Genomic DNA, 27,418 nt, shown 5'->3' with positions numbered 1-27,418 from the left:
AAAAAAAGTAAAATTTGAGAGTGATACCATAAATGCACAATCATTGTTAACTGTTAGTATTTGACTCAGAGTGTCAAATGCAAAGTCTTTTGCATCTAGTACATGTACTCAAAATATTTTGTTCTTTTAAAGAAAGAAGCAGTGGGAATACCTGTAATACACTAAAAGTAATACTGGAGGGTGGGTGTGCTGGTTTGAAAGGAAGTATGCCCCCTAAGAAAAGCCATGTTTTAATATAAATCTCATTTCTTAAAGGTAGAATAATCCCTATTCAGTACTGTATATTTGAAACTGTAATGAGATCATCTCCCTGGTTGATGTGATTTAGTTAAGAATGGTTGTTAAACTGGATTAGGGATGACATGTCTCCACCCATTTGAGTGGGTCTTGATTAGCTTCTGAAGTCCTATAAAAGAGAAAACATTTTGGAGATTCAGAGAGACTCAGAGAGAGAGAGCAGAGAATGCTGCAGCACCATGAAGCAGAGAGTCCACCAGCCAATGACCTTTGGAGATGAAAAAGGAAAATGCCTCCTGGGGAGCTTCATGAAACAGGAAGCCAGGAGACCAAGCTAGCAGATGACACCGTATTCGCCATGTGCCTGTCCAGCCGAGAGAGGAGCCCTGACTATGTTCGCCATGTGCCTTCTCACTTGAGAGAGAAACCTTGAACTTCATCGGCCTTCTTGAACCAAGGTATCTTTCCCTGGATGCCTTTGATTAGACATTTCTATAGACTTGTTTTAATTGGGACATTTTCCCAGCCTTAGAACTGTAAATGAGCAACTTATTAAATTCCCCTTTTGAAAAGCCATTCCATTTCTGGTATATTGCATTCTGGCAGCTAACAAACTAGAACAGTGGGCCATGGTAGCTCAGCAGGCAGGGTTCTCACTTGCCCTGCAGGAGGCCCAGGTTTGATTCTTGGTGCCTGCCCATGCAAAAAAAAAAAAACAGTAATGCTGGATACATATCTCAAATTAATTAATTAATTAATTAAGTTAAATAACTGAGATATTCTGTTTGAATAATTTGCAGGCAATGATCACTGTTGCAAGTAAAATAGAAACTGTCTTGTAGGCACGAGCAATACTCACCACCATTGCTTATTTGAACCTGACATAATATTAGTTTTTCTGAAGAAAGTGCAGAGAATTCATTCCTGATTCCCATCTCTTCCCCCAAGGAATTTTTACACTACCAGTCTACTGGAGCTTACAAATATTTATAGGGCACTTACTTCACTAGGCTGAACTTTAAACCAAAGATGACAATCTAGGGATTCCTGGTGTTTTAGTATGGTAAAGCTGCTGGAATGCAATAAACCAGAAATGGATTGATTTATACAGTGGGGATTTATCAGCTTACAATTTACAGTTCTTAGGTGGTAAAAATATCCCAATTAAGGCATCAACAGGATGATACCTGGACTCTGAAGACATGCTAATGGCATCCAAGCGCCCATGAAAAAGCACATGGCTGTTGTCTGCTGATCCTTCTCTGCTGGGTTTTGTTGCTTTAAGTGTATGGCTTCTGTGGCTCCATTTCTTAGCCCCTCCAGGGGCTTTTTCCCTCTGTAAGCTCTGTTAACTTTTGTTGTCCCTTATCATTTCATAAAGGACTCCATTAAAAGGATTAAGACCCAATGGTGTGTGGAACATCTCGAGCTATCTGAAAAATACAGGGCAAATTTAGCCTTTCCACATGCATGTGTGGGTCTGCTGTCCTTACCAGAAGTATCTTCGGTCCAGACCTTGGCTTCCCTAGTCCTGCTTTTGAAATCATTTGTCCTTTAATCTGTCCCTTTTCTGTCTCTTTTAGTTCAGTCTGGCAGTTGTTCCATTATTATAGTTCTTGCAAAAATTCATCAGTTCTAAATACAGCACACAGGAGTCACAACCATCAAACATCAGACTTCAGGCAAAGCCTTTCTGGATAACTCCATCTCCAATTCTTACTAGCACTAAAATGACTAGCCATTCCATGTTTGGTTAAATCCTCCTATGGGGTTTTATTCACTGGGAACTCATTTCCCAAAAGCTCAAAATTTTCCTAACTACCAATTTCTAGTTTCTTTGTACCCAAGAGTTTATTTCTCAATTTATCCCTTTCCTCTTGCATTTTAATATAAGCTGCAAGGAGAAGCCAGACCTCACCTTCCACATTTAATTTGAGAACCTTTTCATCTAAGTATCCAAGCTCATCACTGTCAAATCCTGCCTTCCGTTCTATATCGGTTTAGCCAAATTCTCTGCCACTTTAAAACAAGGAGTGCCTTTCTTTCAGTTTGCAATTAAACATTCATCATTTCTGTCTAAGACCTCATCAGAGGTACCTTCAAAGTCCATATTTTTAACAGCAGTCTCCTCAAGACAATTCAGGCCTTTCCTGTCAAGTTCCTCACAATTCCTCCATAATCTCCTCTTTTCTATTTTTATGCTGTTCCAGGATTTTTGGTATTTGCAAATTGCAGCAACCCATTGCCCAATACCAAAATCTGTTTCAGTCTGTTAAAGCTGCTGGAATGCAGTATGTCAGAAATTGATAGGTTTTTACAATGGGGAATTACTAACTTGCAATATACAGTTCTTAAGGTATGAAACTGTCCCAATTAAAACATCAGCAGGATGATACCTGGACTTTAAGACAGACTGCTGGCGTCCAGGTCACCTCTGTTACAGGGGAAGGCACATGGCCAGGGTCTGCTGGTTCTTTTCTCCCAGTTTCGTTGCTTTTAGCTTCTGACTTTAAATGCTCTCTCACACCTTCTCTGGAGGCTTTTTCCCTCTGTAAGCTTTCTCAGCTTTGCTGTCGTTGCTGTTCTTTAGCCTCACATAAAGCACTTCAGTAAGAGGATTAAGACCTACCTTGAATGGTGTGGGTTACATGTCAAATTGAAGTATCCTAATCAGAAGGCTTATAATAGGTCTGCACCCATAGGCTCTATTAAAATTCATGACATTTTCTTGGGTATATAACAAGCTTCAAACCAGCATACGTGGGATGGAAATAAACAAAGAGAGAGAGAGAATTCCTACCTTTAGTTTATAGTATGGGTTTCTGAGATCTTAACAACTATTTAACTTTTCACTGGGAAAAAAAGGTAGCAATTAATCTAGGAGACTCCAGAAGTTAAATTTCTCTAGAAACAGATGATTTAAAACTTAAAGAAAAATAAAGAATAAAATACTCATTTTACAGCTATAAAAGAGAAGTGTACACAATCAATGGCAAATTCATTAGAAACAATCTTTAAAATATTTATTTGTGTGTGCAAATTATAAGTTGAGCAATGGTCGGAACAAAGAAAAACATACTGGCTCTGAACCATTCTGGCTTCTATGGTAAATCTTCTAAATCTAATGGAATCAGATTAAATTTTACACATGATTTACCAGAGTCTAAAGGTAAAACTGTGATAATTATGTCTTCATAATTGCCAGCTCTTTATTTTCAGTACACATTGTGTCCCAGAGTAGGTGTCTAATTATCTTATCTTCACATCTACAATTAATTTTACACATTTGAATTAGAAGAGGACAAAATCAAAGACCACAAACTACTGGTTTCAAACAGTTGACTTTTTTAGGAGTAAAATAATTGACACAATTTTGTGATCTATTAAGGAAGGTAAGGTCTTACACTCATAAACGAGGCTGCAGATTTCTGTAAAAGTAGAAGTCCTATAAAATTGGTATCGTTCCTTTTCTGCTTTAAAATAAATGTCTTTCTGAGGTAAGAAATAAATTTAGTTCAGATCATTTCTGTCAGAACTCTTTCAAAAAATGACCGAATGTTGCATTCTCAGCTCCGCCACTGTCTCTAAACTTGTTATAGCATTGGGCTTGCCTAGTTTTGTCATTTAAATATTGTCATTAGATTGTGAAAGATGGAGAGGAAGCTTCAAACTGTGTTCAGTTCTCTTTTAGTTTTTCCCTCAGAATAGTTGTCTATTGAACCACCACAGCATATTCAGAGGCTTTTATACAGTTATTTAATTTATTGTAGTTAAAGAAGCAAAGAATTGCAATTTTCCTCTCCTCCTACACTCTTTTAATGTTTACAACTCATATTTTGAAAAAAAGCCAATGTTGATAACTGTAAATACATTGATAGCATCCATAATATTTTGTAGAGTTGATTCTAGCATAAAATTACTTTTATGTATGTTATGAGGCAAATTTCAATCCATAGATATAATTCAGTTTTAACCTACTTATGTGGCTACACAGTGTCAGGACAAACTTTCTGTTTCATGTCTAGATTAGAACTTGATTGTCAAGAATCAAGATTTTATATTCAACACAATTATGAGAAGATAACTGAAAAGAAATATGTTTTAGTTTTATATTTGTAAGTATTTTCATTATCATGAATTTTTGATAGAAATTTTACAGTATAGTAAATGAAAAATTAAAAAAATATGATGAAATATGTTTTTTGCACTCTTTTAATTTTATTAAGTATAATGTCACTCATAATCAACTATCACAGGGAACAATTATAGTAACATTTTAGAGTCCTAGCAAATCACATTACTATATACAAGCAAACTTCAATAACACAATATATGTATTCTTTGAAAAAAAAGCACTCTCATACAAATCTGCACGCTAAAAATATCAAACATATAGGCAAATAAATTCGAGATACCACTAAAATCCCAGAAATTCTGCAACAAAGATCTAATTATAGCCATAGCTAGCCTAATGAAATTCTTAAAATTACTAGTGTATCTCAAACATGTTAAATTCCTAATATATAAAGAAATACTGCCATTAATTTAGGACTTTACCTGTATAAAAGGTGAAGGTAACTTGCTTGAATGGCATATAAAGAAGGGTTGAGGCTGCTGAGTTATGCAAATAGGATAAAATGCACAAATATCAGGGATAACAGCGCAATCAGTTCTTCCTGGGAAGGACATGTGGGCTAACGAAGGCAAAATGAAGACCCTGGGGCTGTATGGGTGTACTGTAGAGTACTGAGTTTTCCTGGGATTTGCTGAGTCCAGCTGCTTTAGTGTACTTTGTCATCAGTTGATTCACTTGGTACCTGAAAACATGAGTATGCTGGAGAAACACATATGGAGCAACATGATTTCTGCCTTAGCTCTCCCTTTTTTTTCAGTCATATAAGAGCTAATTTGAATTAAGGAAATGTTCATTGAAACAGAAGTGACTCTATTAAATTCTTTTACCTGAATAAAAAATAAGCTGTAATGTCTGCTTTTGTGTCACATTTCCTTTAATGTTTCCAATTTTATAATAATAATATAAATATGATATTTTAAGTTAAATCCATGTACATTTAAGTATTAGAAATATCCCCATGTACACCAAAAATAGAGGTAAGAGATAGGGATAAAGAGATATATAGATATATGTAAAGAGGATAAAAGGTATTTAATGATTTAGAGCAAAAGAATACAGTAACATAATTAGAATATTTTAAGGTGCTCTTTATTCATGTTCCTCTCTGTTGAAGTCAAACTTCCAAAAGTAAGGCAATTCATTTTTACTGCTTTGCTTTTTCTCCCAGGGTTGTTTTTTTCCCAGATTTATATCTAAAAATGCTCCCTTTGACCCAGTCAGCATTTTGCTAAGATTTAGATTGGGTCCTGTCTTATGTGGACTTCTACTCTTTTGCTCTTTAAAGGTATGTTCTTTTTTGCCCCCGATCTTCTCTTGAATTTAACAATAAGCCTTAGTTTACATAAGTCTCATATGACTCTCATTTCCAGTTGAGAATATATTCAGAATTTGGAAAGCCACTCATGAAGCAAGACTGCCCCAAGAGTCTTAATATGACTCCTGGTCTTGAAAAGGTCACTCAAAAATGTTCACTTCTCTTTACACTCCACTAGATTTTTTTAAAGTTCTTTGAAAAGTTTACCCTTATCTAAGGAGCAAAGAAATGACTTGGTTACCTTTTAAAGAGTTATCAGTTAAGATTACAGTGTTCCTACTCATCAATTTGCTCTTCCACTCTGATCTCTGACTTGAAATTTTCAGACTGTCTTAAAGGTCAAGCAACAAAATAGCGCTATTTATTATAGGGAACATCACTCCTGTCCTTTCATTTGGGGGATCCTGCTGTTCCATAGGTATGACAGCAAAAGGAGGGGCAGGAGGCTCCATCTGCTTCTGACCTTTGTAAGCTTCATTTCAGGAGAAGCAAGGATTAATGTAGAGAAATGTCTCTTCTTTTGAAAACATCTTGTTAAAATTTCACAACTTTAAAAATGTGTCCAATTGTCTCATTTATTCAGAGAACCTAAATCTTAAAATAAAATTAAATGCAGATTATAGACTTATTATAGGCCTGAATTGTTAGAAAATTAACAACTCTCTTCTGTTATGGGAACATTGGACTTAATAGGCCTTTTCATACCCTGTTTTCATGATAACTCAAGCATCTGCTTTGTGAGAGGACTACAATCCGCACCGAGTCCAGTGTAACTGTCTTCCGTATCTTTTTATAGAAAAGATTAATTGTGTTTCTCATCTTCTGAGTGACAATTATTCCAATAGATTTCTTTCATACTTCTGCTCCTTTCCAGGATCAAGGGGTGACAACTTGATGTTCTTCTTTCTAACACATCAAAACCTGAACTATAGGAATCTGACCTGAACTGGTATATAAGCAAGAATCTGAATAGGTATAAAAATGAGAAATAAACTTTCATTTTATGTGCACCACTGCATTAGCTTTCTTTGCTTCATCAGAATAACCTACCCTAGCTAACTCACTCTTATAATTTGGGATAACACAATGTTGTAACTCAGAAAATAGAAGCATTTCTTTCTCAAATACGGATGTTACTATTTACAGTGCATTTTGTTTTAGGGTTATGCAGTATGCATCAGAAAAGGAATGGAGTCTATTACTTAATCTATGAGTTTTATTTGTTTTCATTCACTTCATATTTGCTCATTTTTCCAAAAGTGTGACTTATTATTTAATTAATTCAAATGACTCTGATTTTATCAATTTGGAGTCAGAAAAACAAAATTTATTCAGCTGTTATTTCCAGATACAGATTTTCATTTGAATTCTAGGTTGTTGCTACATTTTCCTCTGGCCACCTTTCTGTAATCTACAGATCTCTTAGAAGTAAGTAATAACATCTTAAGCATAAATAGTCCAGAACATGCAATATATGATTCTTTGTAAGAAAACTGGAGACGGTGCTTGAGATCCTAAATCCTAAAGACCTGTCCCTTGCTTTGTCCAATCCTTTTTGTAAAATCCTAGAGCACTAAAAATAATATCAAAATCACTTTCAAACATTATACATTGTTAAAAATTATTGTGTTCCCATATGTATATCTGTTATTTTAAAAAATCATAAATGATATCCAAGATAATATAACTACTAAAGGAATTTGGGGCTTAAATTTTATTTTTTGGCTTACGCATAATATAATGTGCTTTATTGAAACTGAAATTTTCTAATGAGTTCACAATGTTTGCCGACTCATTTACTTCTGATGAAACTCCATTTTTCTGCCTAGAAACACCACTAACAAAAAAAAAAGCATTTCAAATTTGTAAATGAAAAGGAAGCCTAAAATATTTATTTCTTAATATAATTTAAAATCACTTGGACAGTAAAATCATCTTGAAATAAGCAAAATACACTTGCAGCTTTCATGTATATATTTATATTGGACTCCCATTTTATTTTGATCATGAAAATGCTTAAATTTGTCATTAATCCACAGTTTAGTTGCAAATAAGTAAGAAAAGGGATTGGTGATAAAAATATGTGCTTAATAGAATCAAAGTAGGAACAAGAGAGTAGGAAGGCACTGCTATTTGATGAAACCATAGTATGTGCACATGTGGGTGCAGATGTGTACAAGCATAAATTCAAGAAACAGCAAATTTTGTTGATTTTTATTCATTAACTATTGTTAGCCAGCATGCCAGTTATAAAGGAGCGAAGGAACAGAATCTGTCCTGATTAATGCTATATAACAAATGCGTAAACACAGGAAAGTAAACTAGATAAAATAGAATTAGTTTGTGAAAGGTAGAAATGTATGGTGGCATATGGGAAGACACGGAAGATAAAAGGAATAACATGAAGTTACAAGTGTGTCATTATCATAGTGATGATCTCAACATACTCCAAAATTTTTAGGCCAAGTCTGGATTGGTGTCAGATCATGTGTCTGGTAAGACTTTTAAAAGCAATGCAGTGACTGATAAACATATTCTGTTCATTCTAAATATCTAAGAAAATATCCATTTATAAAATTTCAGAGGAAAGCTATTCATTTTCATCTTCTTCTTTTCAAAATTACCCAATGAGGGATGACAAACAACAAAACAGAAACAAAAATGTCAACTTCAGTGGTATCAAGAAAGATTTGAAGCTCAGAAACCCAAAGTAGGAGAGAGGTAATTTTTATAAAAGCTTTGAAGGTCCAATAAGATGGCAATAAAATATGGAATAGTATACTATTGGCTACAGTTACCTGAAAAAGCTTCCATAGCCCACTTTAAGTTAACAGTACACGCTGAAGTACAAAGCAACCATCCTTATCTACAGTACCATAAATTAAGGGCAAAGATTGGCTGTGGGACCTGGCTGGTCTGTTAGCTCTGCCTGGTGAGCTGGATGAATGAAAGCATGGGTTATGTGTCTAATTAGGAGCATATCATTACAACAAAAGGAAAAGGAATTACTTTGGCTATTAAGAGCTCTAGGTTGCTAATCGTGGCTAGATGAAGAGTGCTCATGCACACACAAAACCCTAATACATGAGGGAAATTCTAGTAAACAGGATCACAGGCCTTGATTCTTCACTACGAAAACTCACCTGTTTCAAAAAAGAGAAATAAGTCAAATGGGACAACAAGTTGTCATTACAGCAACTACTAAGTCACTACAATGAAATAGAAAAGAAAAGAGATGAAAAAGTAAAGAAAATTCACAAGGAAAAACACTCAAGATTAAAAATATGGCTGTAGATTAGCTAAAAATTGCCACACAAATGGCACAATTATTTAAGAAAAATACTGAAGCAATCATCTTAAGCAAAAAAAAAAAAGAAAGAGTACTGGACATTTCTTCATAGTAACAAAAAGATGAGAGGGTAAAACATAAGCTGTTAAACTGTATGAAAGAAATGAAGCAGAAAAGTGAAGTCTCACAGAAATAAAGGCAGAGTTGGAAGCATCACAAAGGTAAATACACATTGCATAAAACCAGAAAGGAAAACCAAAAAAGACTAAACAAAAAATGGAAAACAAACTAAAGTATTAAAATAATACAGAGAAAATTATATCAAAAACAACAATATGTGTTAGGTCCAGAGTCATTAAGGAATCTGCACAAGACAGTGAGTCAAAGCTTAACAGATTTATTGAGAGGAGAAAGCAGGGAGAAAGCAGGATGGAAAGGGCAGGTGGGAGCCAGTGAAACCTGCCAATGAAAGGAAAGAAATGGCTCCAGCTCCTCATTCTGGGAACTGCATTTTTAAAGAGAAGTCATGCTGGGAGGGGAGGGTGCCCACAGTGTTGTCCCTTCATTGGAGGGGGGGCTTATTGGCTTATGATCCAATTGGTTGCTGAGGCTCTGATGCACTGCTCTCCTTTGCTGTGCAGCGATATGTACCAAAGAGGGTTATCAAGCAGGCCCTCTGGTGGGCGCAGTGCCAGCATGTCTGGGGCTTTCAAACATCCTTCAACCATAAACCTTGTGATGGCTTATCTTGCTGTCACATCTGGTTCTGCAAAAGAACCTGAGGACCCCCTGGGTCCAAAATCCCTTTTACCTATTGAGTTCTTTTTCTGAGACCTGACATTCCTGTCTTTTTCTTCTAATAGAAATTAATGAAGCTGGGGTTTGTTTTAAGTTATTGACTTTGCTTGGCTTGACACAATTTTTAGAAGGATCAAGGGCATTGTGTTCTATCTTTGGCTACTTTCAGCTGTCAAAAGGGTATAGTTGGGGTGGGAGGGGATAAACTTCTTTGAGCCAAGCAGGGGTAGTACTAACTGTGTTTCTGGGCATCTTCTGTCAGAACAGGTGGATAGCCATGTTTTCATTGTGACAGGAGCATACTTTCACATTTCTGTCATAGCAGGAATATGTTTTCAGAATTTTGCTGGTTGGTCATGGCTGTTATTGACCTGTGAACAAATCTAGACAGCCATTGTAAGAGGCAGAGGGCTACAAGGAAAGTTAACAAGAGGATAACTAAGGGCCCAATAAGAGGGAGTAGAATAGCTTGTAAAGGGGTGGAGAAGAATGAGTTATATTATTTAATGGATATAATATAATATAATATAATATAATATAATATAATATAATATAATATAATATAATGTAATGTAATGTAATGTAATGTAATATAATATAATATAATATAATATATATATATATTTGCTCAACCACTCTTTTAAAGTTGAGCACATATATTTTTAGAGAAGTATTAGAGTAGAGGAGTACAACAGAAGATTTGGCTGCTTCTATGATCTGTAGCCTTTTTAGAATAGCTCAAACCATGACTAACAACACCATACCATATCTTAAAATCATACAGATTAGTATCGGGATATAAATACAGCATATTTATTTTTGTATAAATAAAAATTTGAATATTGTCAAATTGTTAGGAATTTATCAAATCTCCAAATATATGGATATTTTACCATGTTCACCATGTGCCTTTCAGATAAGAGAGAAACTCTGACTGTGTTCACCATGTGCCCTCCTACTTGAGAGAAAAACCCTGAACTTCATTGGCCTTCTTGAACCAAGGTATCTTTACCTGGATGCCTTAAATTGGACATTTCTATAGACTTGTTTTAATTGGGACAGTTTCTTGGCCTTAAACCTGTTCACAGGAGACTTATTAAATTCCCCTTTTTAAAAGCCATTCTGTTTCTGGTATATTGCATTCTGGCAGTTAGCAAACTAACACACTCTATTTACTCCAGTATGACAGAGAGAAAAAAGGAATATTTTTATAATGATTCAGTAATTGAAATCAACCTTAAATTTGATGTCTCAGTTAAAGCACATCTCACCAATTACGTGACGTTTGCATATTGCTAGTAATCTTTAAACAAATATGAAGCTGTGGTTCACAGAAGTAATGAGAGACAGATTTGAAGTGAGTCTAATATTATAAATTGAAATGTATTAATATAATGCATAGATCAAAAGCAACAGAGGGATTATTATACAATACCATGAAGCTTGCATAATTCACATATTTTAACCACCTGTGTATTTAAATTCAGAAAAGAATTTATTTTACTCGATGTATGAAAATATTAAAATTCATCACTATACTACTTCATTTAAAAAATTTTTAAGAATATTGCTTACCCATATAGGAATTTATTTAAACTCATTCGGTGTTTCTCCTTGATTTAGAACATATTTACTGATATATACTATGTGTTCATATACATCCTTATGGGATTACACTCACTCTATGTGCTTTTATTGGCATATACTTTATCAGAATTTTATTCAAATGTATTATGCATATATGCATATATGTGCACATGTATTATAGTTTGCATTTGTTTTTTGTTCATTTAAAGTGTTTAGTGTCTGGTTTGGTATCTCATATATCAGTAAATTTTGTGTGTTTTCTTTCCTACTATGTAGCAATATTCATTATATGTTTTTACTTTTGCAACTTTATGTTCATCTAGGTGAGTAAAATACTGCTACATATCCAAAGCTCATGATTTTTTACTATATTGCATTACACACTATACTAGATTTTCAAAATAAAATAATACTTTCCACTAAAAATTATGTTATGATCACCTTTAGTACGAGTAACATAAATTGTACTTAGGTTTCTTTATTATTCCCCAAATTTTGCTTGAAAGTTAGTAAATCATATGCAGCTATGTTTTAGGCAATATGAGAGTTGTTTCCTGGAAATTAATAACTTAGTTCCATTTTCTGTCAAACAGTAAAATGAATTGTAGTTCTATTTCTGGAAATCAATCTCATACCATAAATATACCAAAATTGATCTTAAAATGTAATAAAAGATAAAAATTCAAAATTATTTTCAAACATTTCCAAGCAAACAGTATACACACAAAAAAATTACAGATGCTCTTTTCTTAGCATATTTTTGCAAAGTTGATCTGTTTTAGAATGAATGAAGTGAATTTTCAAATAAAAATATCTATCTCCTTACTGGCAAATTTCTCAAACTGAACATTGGCAAAATTCTTTCTTCAGGGGGCTTTAAAGCTGCATATCAAATTGTATTTTCAGCCTTCAATTGATGGATAATTTAACATACAGGAATTAAATGGCTTTTACAGGGTAACTTCTATGGGCATTTAGATAAAGAGTTTGTATATTTCCAGAATCTAAACTTCAATCTGTTAAAGTATTTAACCATCACAGTCAAGCTATAATTCCCCAATAAAAGAATAACAATGTGGGGTATTATCAATAAAATAATATATTTTAAGTCTGCTCAGGTAATCAAAGAATCCCTTAAAGGTGGATCCTCATTTCTTGGAGACCAAATAGAGAGCTCTGCGAAAAGAAATTGGAACTCAGACGTACCTTACTATCCAGCTTCCCCAGAAACAGAGAGACATCTGAGAGGGAGACACCAGGGGGACCACAAGAGCATGTAGCTTCAGAGTAAATTTTCTTTTTTGCAATATGGCAGCAGTTTCAGCTGGATCTTAGTGGAGTGCCCAGATGCCTCCTCAAATACCAACATGAAATCTAGTGAGTCAAGCAAATCTCAGTCTATTAATCTTACAGAGACCTCAGTGGACCTTGCCAGAGTCTTTGTGATGCTGCAAAATAGGCAAGGAAGGAAAGGGTTATGGAGACAAGGAAATGTGGATTAAGATGTATCATCAAGACGGAATTGGTTGAAATTATTTGTGAAATAATGCATCAGGATTGTTGAGCACAGCAAAACAAAGGTCTTGAAATAATGTTTTACAAGTACTGTTTGTTATGAAAATCAAACTAGTTATGAGGATAAATTGGTTTATAAAAATTCACTGGTACGTATGGTAACATTGGACAAGAAACTGAAAATTGGCCTCACTTTCTATGCACGTGGCTAGAAGCAACAAAACCATTGGTTGAGTTGTAAAAAGAAAAATGAAGTCAGAATGCTAAACAGGCTACAAATCAAGAGGACCTTAGAGGATGTAATGAGATATTTGGATTTTAGTCTAATTGTCATGAGAAACCACCGAGAAGATTTTAATTGAACAATTCTGTTGATCTGTGAAGAACAGGTTGGAAAAATTCTTAAGTAAATCTGGAGAATAAACTAAACTTGAATATATGAATAAAGAAATAGTTGTCAGCTAAGTTTTAAGATTCTTAAGCAGCTATTTCACACTTTTACTGACTCCTTATTAAAAAAGATTTTTACAACTTATCAAATACCTGAAAGACTTAAAATGATTCTCAGTATTTAACTAGCTCATTCTAAGTTTTTATAACTTTTCACTTTCTTCCCCTTATGCACATTTCAAATATATGTAATTATCAAACCACTCTCTCAACAGACACTAAACATTAGTTTCTTTAAAGTGTTATATTTCTATACGTAATCCATTAATGCATTTTAACACATTAAGAAAATTAAGCACCATTTAATTAAGTAGTACTTAATTTATTTTCAAAAACTAAACAGATTAAAAGGAGAAAATACTGCATTATATTATCTTGATCCATTTTATATCTATAAGTTGCAGTAATCTGTCAAAGAAGCAATTGTGGATATAAATTTTTGAAGAAATAAATTTTATTTGTACAGAAGGTCTCCTAGATTTCATTTATTGGATATTTAATTTCCTAAAAAAAGCCAGTGAAATATTTTCATAACTGGTCAGAAAGTTCAAATTGCTATCTCTCCAACTTTGATTGAGTGGTCAATAATAAATGTGAATATTTATTTTGAAAAATTACATAATTTATAAATTTAATTCAAATACCAAATTTTTAAATTCTGTTTATTTATAATTATTTGATAGTTTTTGACAGCCTTTGGAATTAAGTGACAGAAAATTATAGCCATTCATGAAGTTTCTGCTCAGTACGTAACTTGTATGAGAGAAAAAAGTCACCTGTAAACAAATTCAAGTATCTGAGGCAATTTAACTATAGCAACACATAATGAAATGTAACACCATCATAGTTCTTATTTGAAAAATTGTTAGAATTATCTCAGATTGTATTTTTGAGAGAATGTACATTGTATAACAAAACGAAACCCCAATTGCTCAATGTTCCTAGAGAATTATCTTGCTTCTAATCACTTTCTCAGTGTTTTCAACTGATACCTCAGATCTAGACTGGAAAAACTCAGTAAAAAAGAGCTAAAAATTGGTAGTAATAAGTTTATTACAATTTAAATTCCCTGATTAATAAAACAAGGAATCACATTTGTCTGTATATAGAAATATAATATTTTCAAAAACGTAGAAATGGAATCTTTCAAAGCAGCATCAATTTTACTCAACCATGAGAGAATTAGAGAATTCACCAAATATCTAAACTTGCAATTATAAAATGTGCCATAAAGGAGTTGAATCCTTGTTTAACCATCTTATTAACCTCCTGGGTGTTGTGAAGAGCATTTGCTGGTTATTTCTCTCTAAAATTATTTGAAAATGTTACCTTTTTCAACAGTTATAATCAATCAGTTCTATATTAATTGTAAAAATAACCCCTTTTTCAAAATAAGGCAATTTAAGTGAGTATCTATCACTCAGAAAAGGATAATATTAAACCTATCATTGTATCCCTCGTACTTAAAACCGTACCTGACACAGTGAACCTAACTAAATATTTATTGAATGATTCTATTTTTAATTGAAGGAGAAATCTATATCTCTCAATATATATGCATAAGTAGCATAAATCCAGCATGTTTAAACTTGCTTCTCCTAGGTTTACAACTTCAACTTCCTACCCAGTTGCCTAGGGCTCTGGAGGCACTTTTCAATCCTCTCTCTCTCATACCAAATATATGAAATTGTACTTTTGATAATACCTCCAAATTGTTTTTTTTCTCTCTATCCTATAGTCACTATTCTAACTCCAGTTCTCATTTTCTTCCACCAGACTAAAGCAATTGTCTCCTGACTGGTGTTTGTGTTCATATTCTCTTCAGTTCCAAGCCAATCTGTTTTACTGTTAAGAGAATCAGTTTTATAAACATAGTTCTGACCAAGTTATACCACTGTTGAAAGAGTTTTAATAGCATTTTTCTCTTGTATAAAAAAGCCCAAACGTCTCACTAAAAGTATCCATCTTTTGTTAATTTGACCTCCATATATCTTTCAAACATACATCTTATTACCATCTTTATTATACAGTAAAACTCTGTTATTTGCTCAGCATACCACATCTCTCAAAAAACATGACTTTAACCTTTGTTTATTTCTGTCTGGAATGCTTTTCAGAGTTTTATTCTTTAGCATCAATCTCAAAAATGATTTTTTTATTATCTGCCTAATAAAAGGCACTTATCCTTTTATTAGTTTACATATTCCTCCTCTATATATACAGTGCAGATTAACTCTTATCGAGTGTATCTACCTTCTTCACTTGATTCTCAAAGCTCTTGAGAGTAGAGATCAGGTAGCACTCATTAAGTGCTTGCAAGAAGTTATAGCTGTCATTGAATTGAACTTAATTCAACTGGTTAATTGTTTTAATGGTTCTTATTGGGTACCAACAATTGCTAATCATGTATCTACATATTGGGGAAACAGCAATGAATAAAAGATAAAATGTCCCTGCTTTCATATAGCATTCATTCCAGTGGGAGAGACAAACAATAAGCAAATAAATATGCAGTAATATGCCACATACTGAAAAGTGTCATTAAAAAATAGAGAAAATTGAATTTGAACTGAATTGATACTGGTAATTGAAATATTATTTGCCTACAAAAGTCAAATTGCTAGGTGAATACTTCCAGAATTGTTTCCAATATGGAGAACAATTAAATGATCACAAATTTGTGACTGCTGGGAATTTCTTTATTATTTTTATTAATAAAGTCAGTCAACATACAGTATGAGCATCCTAATGTATGAACATTCCATACTTGGTGTGCAATCGATGGCTCACAATATCATCACATAACTGTATATTCATCACCATGATCATTTCTCCAAACATTTACATCACTCCAGAAAAAGAAATAAAAAGAAAACAGGAAAAACCCATACATACTATACCCCTTACTCCTCCCTCTCATTGACCACTAGTATCTCCCTCTACCCAATTTATTTTAACATTTCCCCCTTATTATGTATTTATTTTCAATCCCTATGTTATATTCATGTGTCCATACCATAGATAAAAGGAACTGCTGGGAATTTTGATGAAGAAATTTCAGGAGAGGAATAAGAACTCTGTAATTTAACATAAAAACACCATGTTGACACATAATATAAACGCCCGTTATGTAATGTCAGAAAATAAATTATATTTGGTGCCTTGTCGTCCTGCCTGGCTTAGTTTTAAGCTTCCTTTCGAGCAAACACCTCAGTTAGTCTTTCCCTAGATGTAAGTGCAAATAGTAGACCTACACCCCCTTATGTTTTGGGTGAAAACAAAATGGCCGTTGCCACCTCTGCTTTGGCGCCCTATAGTTTGAAATGGCCTTAGACCTCTGGGTCACAGTAAAGCCAGAAGCCCAGGACTCCCATGAGTTTTTCACCCCTCCCTCCTCCAAAGAATCTCACAGGATCCCAGGCTGGTTAAGCCCAGCCGGCGCCCTTTCTTACTCCAGGTCCCTCGATCTAGCAAAGCTGACCCTTCCTGCGTTCTCCATTGGCTGGATATTTGTGTTAGTCTCATCACTCAAAAAACTTTGAAATAAAATCTGAAACAACACAGACCACCAGTTCCTTAACTCTCTTTATCCACTTATGAGAATGCCTTTTGCACTTAGAAAATAATATGGTAATCATGATAAGTTATCTTCAGAGCTTTCTCTTCATATTGCCACAATTACACTATATTTGATAAAAAGAATTTTGAAAACAGGGTTGGATGAGCTGCAAATTCAGGGCCATGAAAAGAAGGTTTGTAAGGTATTAAAGTTAAGGAAACAGAAATAATCGACTATTTAAAACATCATATCATGTTTATATTTTATTTATCTTTATTTCAATTTAAGCAGCATTATTTCTTAAATAAGAATTGAGAGGATAACTGATAATTACTGATAACTTTTGATATTTAATTATATTTCTTCATGCTATATGACGTGAATTGCTATTCATTTCATGCATACATATCATTTTATGAAACCTGTGTCATATGTAAACTGTTTTAACCACTTTGATCCATTTGACAATATATCATAAATATTCTACTCTATCACTAAAACTTTTTAATGTTTATGGAGTAATATGTAGTTTTAATGGATTAGATTAGCAACTTTTCCTTTTTTTAAATACTATAAGCTGCTCTTGATAGTATTTAAAGTAGTACAGAACGGCTTATGACAAAAAAAATAGTAAAGAATGGCTTAGGACAAAAAAAGTGCCTCAGTTTATCTTTCTTTTTTCTATTTCTTAGAGGCAATTTCTGTTTTTGTTTTCCTTTTAGGGTTAAACTCCTTTCTCTAGGACATATGTGCATGTTACTGTTTGATTTATTATTTTTGTATTTTATCTATTGACTAATCTTTATGAGATGAGGATTTAGAATATTTACACTCTCTCCTCCCTTCTGAAATGTTGATAATTATAGCACTAGTTGATATAATGGCTGAATAAAAGAAAAACAAGGATTATAATTTTTATGTTCTTAATATTAAATATCCTTGAGTGAATGAGTTACTAATTTTAAGTATGTCTCGGGATCTATTACCATAACATGCCATGTAGTAAATCCAATACTTAATGGCTTTAAATCAACAGCCTTCTCTTATCCCTACAAATCTACAGGTCAACCAGACTGTCCGGCTGATCCTGCTCAGTTTGTAGGGCAGTTGTCCTGGCCCTTGCAGGACTCACTCACACGTCTAGAATAACCATGGCTGGAATGGCTTGGTTTGTTCCTTATGACAATCACCCTCCAGAAGGTTTCTGTGATCTTATTCTCACAGTGGAATCAGAAGGCTTGAGGAGGAGGTAGAACTTCACTAAACCTCTTAAGGCTTAGTTTGGCAATAGGGATCGTACTATTTCTATGGCATTCTTTTTGGGGCAGAGCAGATCGCAAGATTCAAAAGATAAGCATAGTGCCTTCTCTTTATGGAAGAAACATGGAGTGTTTCTGTAAAGGCCATGGATACAGCGTGGAAAATCTGGATGATTTTTCCTACCAACATAGCACAAAACGTTTGGAAAATAACCCCAAAATATATCATTTTAGCTTACTTCTGCATTTGGGAGCATATTAACAAATACCTGGCTATTTCATCAGAATCAGAATACAAAATGATTTGGTGGTATGCTTCTTTCTTGAGTTAAATAAAAGCTAAAAATTATTTCTACTATCTTTAAATCACAATTAATTCAGTGGTCCCAAATGGAAAGATGATCATAACTTTTGAATTAAATTTCATAGTCACAGACATATTAATACAGGCAGCAATAATATATTTGATTACAAATAAAAATTTACCATACATAATTATTTTTCCTTAAAGTATAAATATTAAATAATTGGATAATATTTAAAACTTAAAGAGCAACAGAAGAGGATTCATTGAATCACAATCCAATATTCTGATAATTTTGTTCACATAACATGACTGTGAAGATACTATTTACAGAGCTTCATAAAATATAATGGCTTGTGATTAACTATCTGTATGCATAATTCATGAAGAAAAGTTGCACACATTTCTGGTGTATGAAACAAATGTATTTTTCAATGACCGTTCTGAAAGGATTTTTAATTTTGTTATCTGAAGCTTCAAAGGAATCAAATTTAGTATTTGCATATCATTAACCATATTTAATACTTATTGAAGTGATTTAATCCCCTTACATGCACTTCAGGTTAAGAAGATCAATTATCTATTTATAATTATTAATTATCTCAATGGTGTGTGAGATGCACTAAAAGGCGATGTTGGAGAATTAGAACAGGCTGTTTTCCTGTTGATGCACATGTGGCAATCTTAAATGGCAAACACTAATTTTATGAGAAGATTTGATATGATGGACAGTTTACCAACCAGTCTGACAGGATACATCAGACCATGATGTTTTCTTTAGTACATTTACAAAGGATGAAATTTCTTTCACCTTCAAATTTGATGTTGAATGGTTATTAGGATACAGATTTAAAAAAAAACACAAGAGCAAAACACATGCAAACAAAGCTCTAGTTAAGATAAATATACTTGAATAATTTTATCAGGATCTTGTATTTTAAAACAACCTAGTAAGAGCTTGTTTGTTTACTTTTAACAGGAGAAAGCACTTTTTCTACAGTCGTGAAGTTTTTTGTAGTGAAGGTATAAGCTAATCAGAATCTCTCACGGACACATTGGAAGCACAGATATGATAGGCAAACCTAAAATGATTAAATCTGTGATTGATTAAGAGGGCATAGAAAGAGGAGGGAATTAAAGGCTACTCTGGATATTCTGGCTATTGGTAGATGAAAATGGTGAATTAGGGATGAAACCTTTCCTGGAAGGTAAGGAGACAAAAATATACATCACTTCCTATTTATATCTTGTTTATTTCTTTATCAGTAAAGGAAATATGTAACTTTTCAGATATTGAAGTTAGATAAACTGTTTTGGCCTTTTTGTTTTATTCCACAGACCTGCAAAAGTTATCTCAATGATAAACAAAGAAGCTATTCACTTAAAAGTGTTTATAGGAAAATTATGCAAACTGTAAACAGAGAGCATATCTTTAAGACTCTGGTCTTTTAACTAGTCAAATGAAATTATGTATATTTAAGTTTCTTTTCTCTTATTTTCGATTTAGTTCATTCTGCAAACTGAATAAATATGCTCCACATTCAAAAATATTATTGTGCCCTATACCTTGGTGTCATATACCAAAACTATGGTGGATGGAGCTATGTAACCCACAAAGCATGTCCTTAATCTCAATGCCCTCCTGTGGATGTGAATCCATTGTAAATAGGACCTTTTGATGAGGTTTCAGTTCAGTTAAGGTGTGGCCCAGCCGAACTAAAATGGATCTTAAGCCTATTATTGGAGTCCTTTTTAAGCAGAATGAAATTAAGACACATAGAGAGAAAGCCGCAGAGAGCAGTCAGAAGCTAGAAGTCAACAAAACTGAGAAAGCAAGAGAAGCTGCTATGTGTACTACCATGTGAGAGAGAAGCAAAGGATCAAGGATCACCGACAGCCAGCTCCAGAACACCAGAGTCTCCTGGGAAAAAGCATAGCCCTGATGATGCCTTGACTTTGAGCTTCTCTTAATCTCAAAAGTGTGAGGCAATAAATTATCATAGTTTTAGACAGTACTTTGCATGGTATTTGCATTAGAAGTCAGGAAACTAAAACAAAACAAAACAAAATGAAAAACTATGTAAAATCATGCTGCATAAAGTTTTGAAATGTCTATAGGTAATTGTAGCTAACATTTAATTTATACTAAATATAAATAAGGCCCTAGGCTTTAGGTTATTTTTCTTACTACAGAAAAATTATTAGCAATGTTTTTTTTAGATAATATTTAAGCACCTTGACCAGGGACCCATTGCTAGTAAGTATTGAAGTCAGAATATGAATATGTTTAAGATAGTGTTACATAATATTAAACAAAACATGAAAATAAGGCAGCATAATGGTTGCGTATCCTTTCACAAAAGGGTTTATCAAAATGAGATATTGTCTAAAACCCTCTTAAGATTATGTAACTGAACTTTGAATGGATATCTTAATTTGATATTTGTGCAGTAAAGAGAACATCAGTAGCATGACAAAAGTTTGACTTCTAGCAATCAAAAAGGGCAACTTCTAAAGAAGCAGTTTTACTGCCCTATAGGACATTGTCATGGTCAGGTTCTTATGTCAACTTGACCAATTGGTGGTACCTGTTTGTCTGATTGGGCAAGTGCTGGCCTGTCTGTTGCAATGAGGACATCTCATAGAATTAAATCATGATCATGTCAGCCGCATCCACAGCTGCTTCCATTTCTAAGCAGCCAAGGGAAATATCTTCTGCAACGAGTGATGCTCAATCTAATCACTGGAAGCCTTTTAAGGAGAATTCAGAAGAGACAGACTCTCTTCCTACCTCAGCTGACAAGACTCTCCAATGGAGTTCATCTAGACATTCCATCAGAATCGACATCACAGTCTGCGGATTTTGGATTCTGTGTTTCCACAGTTACATGAGACACTTTCATCAATTTTATATTTGGGATTGTTTCCCGTCGATTCAGTTTCTTCAGAGGATCCTAACTAATACAACATCATCAGGAGTGGTTCTTAAGATCTTAAAGATGGGTTTTTATGAATGTTTTTCTACTCTGACTGAACTCAAAGGCACTAAAGACTCTGATTCCCATAATCAGAATGACACTTCCAATCCATAGAGTGAGTTGGCAAAAGAGATAGTCAAAATATCACTATTTGATTCTCCTAATGCTTTGCTTATACAAAATCAAACTCTGGGGGATAATGTTTTTTATACCTTTATGGAGTTTTATGGAACTAAGAGGTATATAGATGTTGGCTGATTGTTGTTAGATGCATTGGGTACATTAAGGAGTGAAAGGGATGAACTCAAGGCTTCAAACAATAAGCTTAAGCATCATCTGACAGATCTAGAAGTTTCTATGAGTATACTGAAGGAAAATCTTATTTCCTGTAGCTGTAGACCTGAGATCTCTGAAAATCAAACTCAGAATCTTATTGTTAGAGGAGCAACTTTACAACATAAACTGAAATCTCAATCTTGCATAGTGTTGCTGTTAAAGTGAGGGCATTGATTGGAAAGGAGTGGGACCCTGGAAAATGGGATGGTGACATGTGGATTGATAATGATATCAGGGGTGAGGTTGAAACCCTAGACCATGCTAAGTCTTCTCTAGATAACCCTGTAATAGTCTGCCCTGAGGACATAGCCACCCACCTCCAGCCTGCCTTGAGGAGTTGGCCACCCAACCTCCTCCTCAAGGGATTAGCTCTAGAGTGATCAATCCTATTTCACCAGATGAAACTGCAAATGAAGGCCCTGAAACAGATGACTTGGAAGATATTTGTAATTCTTTTCATGACCCACCCCACCACCCCTCATTTCTTCCATACATATAACTAGACTGAAGTCCCAACAGGCCCGTAAAGGTGAGGTACAGAGTATTGCACATGAGGAGGTGCATTATACTCCAAAAGAACAGTGTGAGTTTTCTGATTTTTATAGACAGAATCAGGGGAATATATGAGGCCATGGATTTTAAGGATGTGGGATAATGGTGGGGGAATATAAGGCTGAATCAGGCTGAATTTATTGATATGGGCCCACTAAGCAGAGATTTTGAATTCAATGTTATAGCTCGAGGGGTTAGAAAAGATATTAACAGTTTGTTTGGATGGTTGGTTGAAACATGCATCAAAAGGTGGCTGACATTACCTGAGGTTGAAATGCCAGAACTGTCCTGGTATAATGTAGATGAGGGGACACAGAGGTTTTAGAGAGATTGGAATATTAGGGTGCATTTATCATGCAAAATCTGCACTTACACCCTTGGAATGTCCAGAGGATGCACCTTTTACCAGAACAGTGAGAAATGAATTTGTATGACTAGCGTCATCATCCCTGAAGAGCTCTGTGGTTGCACTTCTCTGTAGGTCAGATATTACTGTAGGAACTGCTGTCACTGATCTGGAATCCTTAACCACAATGGAGATGATGTGATCCCGAGTTGGCAGAAACCAGGTGGCAGAGCTTAATCACCAAAGACAGGGTATATGTGCTATTATAATAGACAGCAACTCAAAGCACAAGTTAAAATTACATGACTTGCAGAAATTTGTGGCATTGTCTTGTAAATTACAGGGTACTGTTCTAGTTTGCTAGCTGCTGGATGTAATATACCAGAAATGGAATGGCTTTTAAAAAGGGAAATTTAATAAGTTACTAGTTTATAGTTGAAAGGCAGAGAAAATGCCCCAATTAAAACAAGTCTATAGAAACGTCCAATAGAAGGCGTCCATGGAAAGAGACCTTGGTTCAAGAAGCCCAGTGAATTTCAAGGTTTCTTACTCAAGTGGAAGGGCACATGGTGAACACAGAGTTTCTATCTCATCTGTAAAGGCACATGACAAACAGAGTCAGGGCTCCTCTCTCATCTGAAAGAGCATATGGTGAACACAGCCTCATCTGCTAGCTTCTTCTCCTGGCTTCCTGCTTCATGAAGATTCAGCGGACTTGACCATTTCTCTCTCCCACAAGATATCACACTGGTCCATTATATTGATGATATCATGTTGATTTGACCTAGTGAGCAAGAAGTAGCAACTACTGAATACTTACTGGTAAATCATTTGTGTCAGAGAATGGGAGATAAATCCAACAAAAATACAGGGGTGTTCCACCTCAGTGAAATTTCGAGGTGTCCAGTCACATGGGGCATGTTGAGAGATTCCTTCTAGGGTGAAGGATAAGCTGCATCTGGCCCCTCCTATGACCAGGAAAGAAGCACAACCCCTTGTTCATATCTTTGGATTTTGGCGACAGCATATTTCTCATTTGGGTGTGCTACTTGGGCCCATTTATCATGTGACCAGAAAAGCTCCTAATTTCGAGTGGGGACCTGAGCAAGAAGAGGCTCTGTGACAGGTTTGGGCTGTTGTACAAGCTACTCTGCCACTCGGGCCATATGATGCAGCAGATCAAATGCTTCTGTAAGGGTCAGTGCCAATTAGAGATGCTGTTTGGAGCCTTTGGCAGGCCCCTATAGGAGAATCACAATGCAGATCCTTAGGATTTTGGAGCAAAGCCTTACCATCTGTGCACATAACTACTTTGCTTTTGAGAAACAGCTTTGGCCTGCTACTGGGCTTTAGTAGAGACTGGACACTTCACCATGGGCCACCAAGTTACCATGAGACCTGAGTTACCTATCATGAGCTGGGTGTTGTTTGACCCACCAAGTCATGGAGTTGGGCATGCACAGCAGCACTCTATTGTAAAATAGAAATGAAATATACAAGACAGGGCCAGAGCAAGTCCTGAAGGAACAAGTAAGTTACATGAGGAAGTGGCCCAAATGCCCATGGTCTCTGCTTCTGCCACATTACCTTCTCTTTCCCAGACCAGAGCTACAGCCTCTTGAGGAGTTCCTTACAGTGAATTGATTGAGGAAGAGAAAACCCGGGCCTGGTTTACAGATGGTTCAGCACAATATGCAGGTGCCACACAAAAGTGGACAGCTGCAGCACAACCCCTTTCTGGGATGTCCTAGAAGGACAGTGGTGAGGGGAAATCCTCCCAGTGGGCAAATCTTCAAGAACTGCACCTGATTGTTCATTTTGCTTGGAAGGAGAACTGGCCAGAGGTGAATTTGTATACTGACTCATGGGCTGTTGCTAATGGTTTGGCTGGATAGTGAAGGACTTGGAAAGACCATAATTGGAAAATTGGTGACAAAGACGTCTGGGAAAGAAGTATGTGGACAGACCTTTCTGAGTGGGCTAAACACATGAACATATTTGCATCCCATGTGAATGCACACCAGAGGTGTCTTAAGCAGAGGCAGGTTCTAATAATCAACTGGATAAAATGACCCATTCAGCCTCTTTCCCCAGCAACTCCTGTCATTGCCTAATGGGCTCATGAACAAAGTGGTCATGTGGTAGGGATGGAGGTTATGCATGGGCTCAGTAACATGGGCTTTCACTCACCAAGGCTGACTTGACTATAGCCACTGCTGAGTGCCCAATCTGCCAGCAGCAGAGACCCATACTCAGCCCCCAATATGGTAGCATTCCCCGAGGTGACCAGCCAGCTACATGGTGACAGATTGATTACATTCGACCACTCCCTTCATGGAAGGGGCAGCATTTTGTTCTAACTGGAATAGACACATGCTCTGGATATGGGTTTGCTTTTCCTGCATCCAGTGCTTCTGCCAAAACTACCATCCATGGGCTTACAGACTGCCTTATCCATCATCATGGTATGCCATTCAGCATTGCTTCTGATTAAGGAACACACTTCACAGCAAATGAAGTGCAAATTCCATGTTCATGGAATTCTCTGGCCTTACCATGTCCCCCATCATCCAGAAGCAGCTGGATTGATACAATGGTGAAATGTTCTTTTGAAAACTCAATTACAGTGCCAACTAGGTGGCAATACCTTGAAGTGCTGGGGTAATGTTCTCCAGGAAGCTGCATATGCTCTGCATCAGTGTCTGCTGTATGGTGGTGTTTCTCCCATAACCAAGATCCATGGGTCCAGGAACCAAGGGGTGCAAATGGGAGTGGTACCACTCACTATTACCCCTAGTGATCCACTAGGAAAATTTTTGCTTCCTGTCATTGCGACCCTGAGCTTTGCTGGTCTATAGGTTTTAGTTCCAAAAGAGGGAATGTTTCCACCAAGAGAAACAACGATGATTCCATTGAACTGGAATCTAAGACTACCACCTTAATATGGTCACTTTGGGCTACTCATTCCCCTGGATCAACAAGCCAATAAGGGGGCTAAATTTTGGCTGGGGTGATTGACCCTGACCATCAGGGGGAAATTTGACTGCAACTACACAATGGAGGTAAAGAAGAGCTCTCTTGGAATATAGGAGATCCCCTTTGGCATCTTTTAGTACTACCATGCCCTGTGATTAAAATCAATGGAAACTGCAACAACCCAATCCAGTCAGGACTACCAATGGCTCTGAAACTTCAGGAATGAAGGTTTGGGTCACCCCACCAGGCAAAGGACCACGGCCAGCTGAAGTGCTTGCTAAGGGTAAAGGGAACATGGAATGAGTAGTGTAAGGAGGTAGTGATAAATATGAACTATGCCCACGTGGTCCGTTACAGAAACAAGGATTGTAATGCTGTTTTGTTTGTGTTATGCAATTTAAGTTTTAAGATATCAAGTTTAAGAATGAATATTACACAAGAACTTGCAACATATTCTGGAAAGATTTAATGTGTTTCCAGTTATATGCAGGACAGTTAAGTATTGTTAGGTGAAAGAAAAAAACGTGTGTTTTATTGGTTTTTATTTAGAACTTAGGTATGGTTTAAGGTGATATGTATAGCTGTCAGGTTGACAAGGGGTGGACTGTCATGATCAGGTTCATGTGTCAACTTGGACAAGTGGTGGTTCCTGTTTGTCTGGTTGGGCAAGGTTTGGCTTGTCTGTTGCGATGAAGACATTTCATAGAATTAAACCATGATCATGTCAGCTGCATCCACAGCTGATTTCATTTGTACTCAGCCAAGGGGAGTGTCTTCTGCAATGAGTGATGCTTTATCTAATCACTGGAAACCTTTTAAGGAGGATTCAGAAGAGACAGACTCTCTTCCTTCCTCAGCTGGCAAGCCTCTCCTGTGTAGTTTGTCCAGAACCTCCATCGGAATTGTTGACTTCACAGCCTGCACTGCGGATTTTGCAATCTGTGTTCCCACAGTTACGTGAGACACTTTTATGAATTTTATACTTGCGAGTGTTTTCTGTTGATTCTGTTTCTCTAGAGAACCCTAACTAATACAAACATTAATCCATCTTTTTTTTTTTTTACTTTTATTCCAACAGTGTTTTCTGATCATCTCTGTTCCTCAAATGCTTTTTGAATTAGTTTTACCAGACTGCTGATTTCCTCATTAATGAGTTAAATAAATCTTTGACACATGATCATTATATATTTGTACTAGTGTTATATAAACTTGTTGAAAATTATTCTTTTACAACAATAATATTAATTATTGATACAGTTGAAACGTGATCTTTACTATGTACTGTTATAAGTGTTTTAAATGTATTAACATACTTAATGTTCACAACAAACTTAGATGTAAATGTTATTCCTATTCCCATTTTATCTTAATGCAAAAACAAGACTTGTTTTCTGGTACTTCATACCGACTCCAGCATAATTCCCCCGTTTTTTACTTTCAAGCATGAGAAAATGATTTTAATGTATTTTGAGATACAAAAGGGGCATAGCGTCAACTTTTATGCTATATTAAATATCAAGTTTAATATTGATCATTCCTGCCTATGTAACCATTTCACAGTGAGGTCCACATGGTCCACAGTAAGATCTTTTGTGGTTCAGATTTAAAAACTTATTTTATTTCACATCAACAAAGTAGTCTTTTGAGACTGATTTATATTAACCTAACTCAAAGGAAATTATCGTATAGACAAGACACTGATTTGATATCATAAAATCTCATATTTGTCTTGTCATATTATCAGCCATTGTCTTTGTCCTCTAAGAGAATCAGTGGTATAGG

At 35.4% G+C, this 27,418-nt stretch overlaps 2 long non-coding RNA genes across 4 annotated transcripts in view; both read left to right on the top strand.

The window, feature by feature from the left end:
- LOC143678914 (uncharacterized) overlaps positions 1 to 27,418 on the top strand; it is a 91,974-nt gene that overhangs the window by 29,967 nt on the left and 34,589 nt on the right. The window contains exon 5 of one of the 3 annotated variants that reach the window (XR_013173472.1): positions 4,263 to 4,353. The exons of 1 other annotated variant lie outside the window; for it this stretch is intronic. This is a non-coding gene — a long non-coding RNA (uncharacterized LOC143678914). Of the gene's footprint in view, positions 1 to 4,262; positions 4,354 to 27,418 lie in introns of those variants that run through there. One more of the 3 variants, XR_013173474.1, reaches the window with a different exon arrangement.
- LOC143678913 (uncharacterized) lies at positions 21,372 to 26,807 on the top strand. Its single transcript, XR_013173470.1, has 3 exons — positions 21,372 to 21,541; positions 26,457 to 26,588; positions 26,715 to 26,807. It is a non-coding gene; the product is annotated as an uncharacterized LOC143678913 (long non-coding RNA).

The sequence above is a fragment of the Tamandua tetradactyla genome, chromosome 4, assembly GCF_023851605.1.
Source record: "Tamandua tetradactyla isolate mTamTet1 chromosome 4, mTamTet1.pri, whole genome shotgun sequence".
Lineage (NCBI taxonomy): Eukaryota > Metazoa > Chordata > Mammalia > Pilosa > Myrmecophagidae > Tamandua > Tamandua tetradactyla.
The sequence above is the reverse complement of the archived record's forward strand: the minus strand, read 5'-3'. Positions and strand labels throughout refer to the sequence as shown.